The sequence below is a fragment of the Eleutherodactylus coqui genome, chromosome 12, assembly GCF_035609145.1.
Source record: "Eleutherodactylus coqui strain aEleCoq1 chromosome 12, aEleCoq1.hap1, whole genome shotgun sequence".
Lineage (NCBI taxonomy): Eukaryota > Metazoa > Chordata > Amphibia > Anura > Eleutherodactylidae > Eleutherodactylus > Eleutherodactylus coqui.
In genome coordinates, this window is record NC_089848.1 from 40,007,511 (window position 1) to 40,015,610 (window position 8,100).

The 8,100-nt window shown below is 50.4% G+C and overlaps 1 long non-coding RNA gene across 1 annotated transcript; it reads left to right on the forward strand.

Moving 5' to 3' along the window:
• Positions 1-3,115: 3,115 nt before the first annotated feature.
• Positions 3,116-7,897, forward strand: LOC136586753 (uncharacterized). Its single transcript, XR_010787329.1, has 3 exons — positions 3,116-3,404; positions 6,706-6,780; positions 7,741-7,897. It is a non-coding gene; the product is annotated as an uncharacterized lncRNA (long non-coding RNA).
• Positions 7,898-8,100: the final 203 nt, after the last annotated feature.

An 8,100-nucleotide genomic window follows, 5' to 3' on the forward strand; every position in this document is an offset into this window, starting at 1 on the left:
CAAAAAATGACATGATAACTTTATTTTATGGGTCAGTACGATTGCTGCGATACCAAACTTGTATAATTTTTTTTCTCATTACACTTTTTTTTTTTTTTAAAAACATTTAATTTTTTCAATTATTTTCTGCCGCCATATTCTGTGCGCAATAAATTTTTTCTTTTTCCGTCAACATGGTTAAGCGAGGGCTCACTTTTTGCAGGATGTCCTGTAGTTTGTTAGTACCAATTTGGAATACATATGACGTTTTGATCGCTTTTTATTGCATTTTTTTCTGTGATACAGGGTAATTAAAAAAGTGCATTTTTGGCATTCTTTTTTTTCTTTTTTTCGGATGACGTTCACCATGCGGGGTAAATAATGCACTACTTTGATAGATCGGACTTTTACGGACGTGGCGATACCAAATATGTATTTTTCTTTTATTACTTTTTTTTTACAGTTAATAAAACGTTATTGATCTTTTTTTCTACTTTTCTTTTAAGTCCCCCTGGGGGACTAATACCAGCAATGCTTTGATCACTCCTGCAGTATGACGTAATGCTATAGCATACTGCATTCTGACAGGCAGCCTATCAAGCCACCCCGTAGGGGACCCCCGAACATTGTCAGAATTGACAGCGGCATTTAATGGGTTAAAAGCCGCGATTGACCATACGGCCAATTGCCGCTATTGCCCGTGGGTGTCAGCTGTAATAAACAGCTGACGCCAGCGCTGAATGACGCCCCCGACCTCTTCATACATACACCGACGTTCCAGAACGTAAATGTACGTCCTGGGGCGGGAAGGGGTTAATGTACATTGTATTTATTACTGAATATTAGATGTCTAGACATATTGGTTTTAATCCCCATTAATATCTATGGAGAGAGTGCACAACAAATCTGCGCTCGTTCCGCAGCAGAAATGGATGCACTGTGCATTTAACCCTTCGCACTGCGGGTCAGTTTCCATGCAGGAACATTCTGGAGCCGGCGGCGGAGACGTGTTCACATCTCATCCACTTTATTACTACTGGGTTCTGCTGGGGAATTTCCTGCCAAAAACTCCGACCGAAGTCCCTACTATGTCTGTCCCGTATGGATGCACTCTTAGGACAGTGAGGAGGCGGGGCTTATGCAGATTTACAGAACTGCGCATTTATAGTCAATTTTGAGAACTTTCCTCGGTGAACGGGAACAGAAATATCCTGCAATTTGGCATTCAAGTGTTCAGAAGTAAATGTGCGGATTAACAATTTATCTTCCACCAAAGACAATGTGACCTTCCTGCCCAGATTGTCTATTTGGGACGTGTTTTTAGGGTTATAAAAAAAAAAAATTTCATGGCTTTTTTTTTTTTTTTTACAAGTACTTTTTAGTGGCACCTTTTCCACACATCTAAACTTTTTTTCCACCACTTCTTTTCTTACAGAGAAGCCTGGAGGAAAACACATCTCACCTGGAGAAGGCGGTGATTTAGGAAAAAATGCCATGGACTCCAAAATCACTGAGGTGACATCATAGACTTTTGGCTGTTCAGGAAAGTAACAGCATGTAATAACTGACAATTCCTAATCTAAAATCCCTGGGTAAACGTGAGGACTGGTGATAGTGAAGATCCCCACTTGATTCTGTAGGGAAGGTGCTGTTGCTATGACAACCAGACCGCTTGCTATTGTTCTGTAAGCGGTTCTAGGACTTTGGTGAAGTACATGACCTTCCCTGCTCTCATTGTATCACATGTATTGCTTTATGACTGTTCTTCTTATAATCTATATATTTATTTACAGCAATGGAGAAAAATAAATTTAAAAAGTCCCGGAAAAGACCTTATAAGGACCAAGACACGCCACTAATACCAGCCAAGAGACGTAAGACCGAGCCTTCAGCTGTGGAAGATGCTCCACAACCCGCTGAGACATGTGTCATGCGCCACACGCGCCTGGATGACATTCTAAGATGCCTCAGACTTTTTATAAAGGAGAGATGTCACAAACTGACAGTATTGTCAGCCTCAGAGCCAGTCACATGGCTGAAATACATAGACCATACTCTGACCAGGAGAGGATATCAACTTAAAGGGGTTGTCCCGCGCCAAAACGTTTTTTTTTTCAACCCCCCCCCCCCCCCCCCCCCCCCGTTCGGCGCGAGACAACCCCGATGCAGGGATGTAAAAAAAAAAACCGCTCAGCGCTTACCTTAATCCCTGCGCTCCGGTGACTTCTATACTTACCGGCTGAAGATGGCCACCGGGATCCTCTTCCTCCGTGGACCGCAGCTCTTCTGTGCGGTCCATTGCCGATTCCAGCCTCCTGATTGGCTGGAATCGGCACGTGACGGGGCGGAGCTACACGGAGCCCCATTGAAGAAAGCAGAAGACCCGGACTGCGCAAGCGCGTCTAATTTGGCCATTCGACCATTTTAGACGGCGAAAATTAGGCGGGCTCCATGGAGACGAGGACGCCAGCAGCGGAGCAGGTAAGTAAAAAACTTTTTATAACTTCTGTATGGCTCATAATTAATGCACAATGTACATTACAAAGTGCATTATTATGGCCATACAGAAGTGTATAGACCCACTTGCTGCCGCGGGACAACCCCTTTAAGAACTTGTTGACCTCACCTTCGTCACCTTCCTTTATATGTTATGCTGGGATCTTATCTCTCTAGAGACTTCCAGTATATTGGAACTGCGAGCGGCACTCTACACCTGCTACTACATTACCTACTGCTACATCGGCAACAAGATTGGATACCCATTTACACCGTTCCTTGTTAGAAAAGCAAAGCAGGACTTTTGGGACTGTTGCCTGTCCTATATCCATCAAATGGGACCAGATATGATGCTTATGAACAAACACCGCCACTTATACAAGATGATGCTTCTGGAGCTGAAGACCTACGGCCAATAATAGACAACCTGCTTATGAAAATATACTAGGACTGCCGGAGCCGAAGGCCCGCAGGGCTGATAGAAGAAAGGCAGCATGATAGGGTTAACGGGGAGGAGGGGGTTAATTGAAGAAAAGAATGCTGGGAGAGAACGGAGGGGGTGCCAGGAGTGAGGAGAGAGAAAACAGTGCGAAGGAGCAAGGGAGGGATCAGTGCAGCAGTGTGAAGAAGGAAACAAGAAGTCACTTGAGCTAAGAGTGAAGCACAAAGGTGAAGCAAGAAAAACACCCCGAAGTCCCAGCCAGACCTGAAGAGTCCAGCAGCCATGGGAGAGAAAGCAGGAAGACCTGACTCCAGAAGGACTGAGCATCCCGGGAGGAAAACGTGGAAGAAAGCCAAAGGAATAGAGAAAGCAGGAAAGGAAGAGCCCGAAGATTAGCGACTTACCGGTGGACTATGTAGGCACTCCTTGCAAGGATCCGGGTTCCAAGGGGTTGAAAGGGGTCTGGACTGGTTGGATCAGCTGTCCGGTGAGGCCCTGGGTGCAGCGGCGGGGTCCTTGGCGCCGGCGGTACGCGCGGGAGTGGGTGCGGCAGCAGGCCAAACAGCGGCGGCTGGAGCAGGGGCGATGGCAGGCCCAGAGTCGGCAGGAGCCGGGGCAGCAGTAGACCGGAAGGTGCGTGCACCAGACAGGTTGAGCCCCAAGCGTGAGGGAGCGTGCAGGCAGAGACTGCGAAGCTCTTCCCTGGCCCCCCTCCCAAGCAGGCTCCCCCCGGCAACACCGACAGGCAGGGGGAGCAGGGCGGAGAGGACTCCTGCACAGCGGCGCGGTGCAGCGTCCAGCACAAGGCCTCGTGCTGAGAGGGGGGCGGGGCCAAGTGCTGCACAGGATTCAGAAAGGCTTGGAAGGGCCGGGGGCTGCTCAGCTTGCGATGCACCGGTCGGGGAGCAGCCCTGCAGCAGTTCCAGATTCGGGCGGCCTGCACAAGCTCGGGGTCAGGCATCTGACCCTTCAAGACAGCATACAGCAGCGACAGAGGTGGCCAGTTGGGGATCGGCTGCGGTCTTGGCGGAGCATTCACAGCCCGGCGGTGGGATGTCTGAGCGAAGCAGAGACCGTGAGGAGCAGCGGGATGACGGACCTGCGGCTGGTGGGTCCACAGTACCTACGCAGTCAGGTGAGTTATTCTCTGTCAGGTGTGTCCAACAATGTTAACCAGTTAGCTTGTACAGGGGGCAGTTTAGGTCAGCTTGCAGGGGGCAGCGCAGTGTTAGGTAGCGTGCCAGGCGTCGGCAGTGAGACAGTGAGATGGGGGCGCTGCTTGGTGTTATGTGGGAATTGTTAAGGAGGCAGGGGGTAGGGTATGCCTTGTTGCCTGTCGCAGCACGGAGCTCGCCATGCAGTGCGTCATCCAGCATAGTTGGCGGACAGAGTGGACCGTTGGCTGAAGGGACTGGGGAAGGACAGGCAGTTGGGGTGACAGAATCTGGGCCCTATTCGAGGCCGGTGTCAATGTGTGGTTCGCAGGCGGGAGCGCAATCCACCGAGGAGGGTTCCCAGGGTGGAGGCGTTGCAGGAGGCTTGGAGGTCGGCGGGCCGGCTGGGGTGACGGTGGCGGTGCAAACGGAGAAAGACGGAGAGGGGATTCGCCTGGATGATAAGGCAAAGGGGGAAGTTTATGTTTGCTTTGAGGGGCCCATTTGAAAAAGGTTACGGAATAGATTTGGAGGGATGAATATGTGGAGATATTCTCCCTCCTCCCCTTGGAAAAAATTCAATTTGGACAAGGGGAAGAGAACGGAGTTCAAAAAGGAGGAGGACGAAAAGTGGAGGTGGCGTCTTATACCCCAGACTTTCGCGAATTGACTCCAAGTGTTTGCCATATTAGCGAGCGTGATTGGGGGAAAAAGCGCCGGACAACTGTTCTGGCCTTTTTTTGCTATATGGATTCCATAGATGAGGCATATCGGGTGTATGGGGGGGCAAGACCTGGCTGCGCTATGACAAGCAGTTCAGGCAGTGGAAAGCGGTGCGCCCATTGATCAGATGGGATCACAAAGACATTGTGCTATGGTTGAGGGCAATGGCCCCTGCGCATTTTGGGCAGCCCTTTCAGGGAGGTGCCGGGTCTTTTGGCTCGGCCTCCAGTTCAGCAGGAGGACAAGGGGTTCCGGCAGGGGGGAATAGGCCCGGGTTCTGTTGGCAGTTCAACGAGGGCCAATGCAAATTTGGGACAACATGCAAGTTTAGGCATGCTTGCTCCCATTGCAGCGCAGGGTCTCACGGAGCAGCCAAATGTATTTTAAGAAAGGAAGGGGGAAAAGGGGCGAAAAGGGACGACCCCAGTGACACTGGAAGAGATAGTACCTTATCTAAATAGGTATCCAGATAGGGAGAAGGTGGAGTTGTTGTTTAAGGGTTTTAGGGATGGTTTCTTCATCCTGCCCCCGGTTCATGGGGTCCCCTTTTTGATTAAAAATTTGCGTTCTGCGCTGGTTTATCAGGAGGTGGTGACGGAAAAGTTAATGAAGGTTAGGTTAGGACGCATGGCAGGGCCATTTAAGGCGCCGCCAGTGTGGGATTTTGTGATGTCACCGCTGGCAGTACCAAAGAAGGAGCCAAACAAATTTCGGCTAATTCACCACCTGTCCTACCCGAAGGGAGCGTCGGTGAATGACGGCATAGACCCTCAGCTATGCTCAGTGGTGTATGTCTTTTGATGCCGCGCTTCACTGGGTTAGAAAATGTGGAAAAGGGGCATTTTGTTGACGAAAGCCGATATTGAATTGGCTTTTCGCTTGCTGCCGGTATCACAGGAGAGCATTAGGTTGTTGGGTGTTTTTGGGAAGGGAGTTATTTTGCGGATCGTTGTTTGCCCATGGGATGGTCTATCTTATATGCGTATTTTGAAGCTTTTAGTTCATTTTTTTAGAGTGGGTAGTGAGAGATACCGCTGCAGTCGGTCATCCACTAACTTGATGACTTTTTGTGTGTGGGACCTGGGGGGTTGACTGTTTGTGCGACCTTGCTGGGGACATTACAATGGGTGGCTGGCCATTTCGGGGTGCCACTGGCCCCTGAAAATACAGAAAGGCCCACAACCTGCCTGAGCTTTTTGGGCATCGCCATTGACACTGAGGCAATGGTGGGCCACGTGCCGGAAGAAAAGTTATGGAATTTGCAGGAGGAGGTGGGTTTTGCATGGGTTGCAAAAAAGATTACGTTGAAAGGGCTTCAGTCGTTGCTGGGCAAGCTGAATTTTGCTTGCCGGATTATGCCGATGGGGTGGGTGTTTTGCAGGCGTTTGGCGTCAGCAACGGCGGGGGTTCGGGCTCCCCACCATTTTATACGACTGGGAGCAAGTCACAAGGCTGATCTGGCAGTATGGGCCGCCTTTTTGAAAAGTTATAATGGCAGGTCGGTGATGATGGAGGTCAGTGACAACGCGAACTGGGATCTCTACACGGACGCAGCAGGGAATACTGGGTTTGGGGCGTATTTTCAAGGCAGATGGTGCGTGGGCGAATGGCTGGAGCAGTGGAAACAGGAAGGTTTGGTGCGAGACTTAGTGCTATTGGAATTATTTCCAATAGTAGTGGCTATCGCGCTATGGGGGGGGTCACTTTCGAGATAGAAAGGTGAGGTTCCACTGTAACATGGGGGTGGTGCAGATCATTAACAACTTGTTTGCAGCATCCCCCCCCCTCACCCCCCAGTCATTAACCTGCTGCGTTATTTGGTGCTGGAGGCCTTGTCATTGAATATGTGGGTGGTAGCGGTGCATGTTTCAGGTGTTGAGAACTCAATTGCGAATGCTTTCTCGATTTCAGTTGGAGCGGTTCAGGACACTGGTGCCGGGTGCGGACAAAGAGGGGAGGAAGTGCCTGGATCGGCTCTGGAACGTGGTAAGCGAGCAGTGGGGGGCCTGATTGAGTGGTCACTGGCTCGGGCGGCGTATCGCGCAGCGTGGAGTGAGTGGGGGAACTAGGTTAGTCAGTGGGGGGGAGCAGTCGGAGGAGGATAGAGTGGGGTTGTTGTTGAGTTGGTTGGGAAGGAGCGCAGGGGAAGGGCGGTCAGTGGTGAAGGTTAACCAGTTTATAGTGGGGGTGGCTTTTGGCTTTAAGTTACGGGGTGTTGGGGATGTGACACAGAATTCTTTGGTAAAGCAGGTGCTGAAGGGTTTTAGGAGAGGTAGTGGAAAGCTGGATACTAGGTGGCCGGTATCATTTAATATTTTGGAAAGATTGGGTGGGGTGGCTGATGATATTTGCGGCGATGATTTTGACCGGCTGTTTAGAGCGGCTTTTTCGCTGGCATTTTTTGGGGCGTTACGGATAAGTGAGTTAGTTTCACCTAGCAAGTCCAGGGGGGTGGTCTGCAGACGGAGGATGTGCGGTTGGTGGATGGGAGGTTGGAACTGTTGATTCGTCAGTCCAAGACAGATCAGCGGGGGTGGGGTCAGGAGATTCAATTCGGAGAAGTTTCGGGGGCCAGCATGTGCCCACTGAGAGCCTGGGAGAGGTACAGTAGGGGTTAGGTTTTTGCCCAGGCCCATTGTTGCGTCATGCTAATGGGCAGTTTTTATCGCGTTTTCAATTTACGTCGGTATTTAAGAAGGCACTGGAGGCAGTTGGGTTAGATAGTTCGCAGTTTGGCTCGCACTTATTTAGGGTGGAGGCGGCAACGGAGGCATCTGTAAGAGGTATGGAGGAGGATGCGGTGAAGAGAATAGGTCGGTGGGATTCGGGGCGTTTTAAATCATATGTATGACCTCACTTGCTTTAGGGGTCAAGGGAAGTGTCAGTGGGGTTGGGGTTTTTTCTTCATTTGATTACAGGATTACTGAATTGTGTTTTGTTTTGCAGGTCGTTGTCCGGCGTTAGTCTGGATCTTGGGGCATTCGTACGTTTTTTTGGTGAGCGAGGCAAGCGGGGGTGCGGTCTAACGGTAGGCAATTACGTTTGGCGAGGAGTGAGGCTGTAGTGAGGTGGATGGGGATCAGAGCAATGTCTTGGGGTAGTGTGTAGGAGGAAGTGGAAAGAGGGGTTAGGTTGGATAGGGTACCGGATGTGTTGGTCCTTCATGTGGGGGGGGGGGGATGATTTAGGGAAGAGGCCGTTCAGGGACCTTTCAAGAGACATGCGGTATGACTTTCTTAGGCTGATAGCGTCATACCCAGGTTTTGTGATAGTCTGGTCGGAAATAGTGCCAAGAAAGGTGTGGAG